This window comes from Monomorium pharaonis, chromosome 1 (genome assembly GCF_013373865.1).
Source record: "Monomorium pharaonis isolate MP-MQ-018 chromosome 1, ASM1337386v2, whole genome shotgun sequence".
Lineage (NCBI taxonomy): Eukaryota > Metazoa > Arthropoda > Insecta > Hymenoptera > Formicidae > Monomorium > Monomorium pharaonis.
The window spans coordinates 31,363,302-31,364,894 of NC_050467.1; positions in this window are offsets into that span (position 1 = coordinate 31,363,302).

Sequence of the window (1,593 nt, forward strand, 5' to 3'; positions counted from 1 at the left end):
GCGACTTTTACGGCGCATTTTTGTGCATTTTGTGCCTACTTTTTTGAACAATACATTGGAATATCGCCAGTAAGTATAAAAATAGTGATAATTGATAATTATATTCTAGTAACATTATAACATTTATTTCTAATATTTATTTTAGAACTAACATCCTTACAAAAATCAATACATGAAGCTTCGATAAGTTTAATAAAAAATAACAATAGCACTCCTTTCACATCAACAAGCGACAACTTCAACGTGAATAATAACGTTTTAACTCTTACCAACAATAATTCTACCTCAATAATTATGTTTGTATATTTATATATTTCTGTCGTAGAGAAAAAAGGATTGATTTTGATAGATATGAAAAAGTTCGTGAAGATGAGTATGAGAATACAAATATTTTAGCAGCAGAAAATGTTCACGTAAAAAAATCAATTCTTTTTCTCTCTACAACAGAAATATATATAAACATAATTATTGACGTAGAATTATTGTTGATAAGAGTTAAAACGTTATTATTCACGTTGAAGTTGTTGCTTGTTGATGTGAAAGAAGTGCTATTGTTATTTTTTGTTGAACTTGTCGAAGCTTCATGTATTGATTTTTGTAAGGATGTTACAGTTCTAAAATAAATATTAGAAATAAATGTTATAATGTTACTAAAATATAATTATCAGTTATTACTATTTTTATACTTACTGGCGATATTCCAATCAATGTATCGTTTAAAAAAATAGGCACAAAATTCACAAAAATGCGTCGTAAAAGTCGCCCGACGGACCATAAAGGATAATATGCTTTGCCATTTTTGAAAGTGTGTCCATTCCTTTTCCGTTCCGAGGCAGTTTTGTACATGGGGATCCAGCTCATCAAAAAACGGAACGAAATTGAAACGGAATTACTCTGATTGCTCAATCCCTCTCCATATTTCCATTCCGTTTCTATTCCGTTCTGTTAATTCTTCTCCATCGGGATGCACCTTTAAGAGCACGGTCGGACACGTGCTATTCTTTTACTTGGTGCGAGCCACTACCGTGTCTCTTAATAAACAAGTTAGCTTTTTAAAATTAATATTACCTTTTCAATACAAGGGGTATTTTTTGTATTTCTGAAGAAAATTAATCCACTAATTGGTATGCTTTAACAATACAGAATCAATTCCCAGATCTACGCTAAAAAAAACCAAAAGTTTGATTATTTCAATCAGTAGCAAAATATAAAAACTTGGCGCAAGCCACTACCGTGTCTCTTGATATAAAAATATATACATCGCAACGAAGATGCTCAGATCATAAAATGTTAACATATTTATAAAATTTGGAATGTATAAAAAAATAAATAACATAACCATGTTTCATGCCCATTTGCTTTTATCTAATTTTGTAAAATTCCGAAAGTCTACTTTGAAAATAATTACACATTTATCTTGATACTTACTAAAATATTATTTTCAATACTTTCTTCTCGCCTTTGATTTAATAATACTCAAATTATATTGACAATCTGTATCAATAATGAGCAATAACGAAACACAGCCATAAACAATTCATAACAAATCCGAACGTTCATAAAATTTCTAAAGCTGCGTTCCCAAATATCACC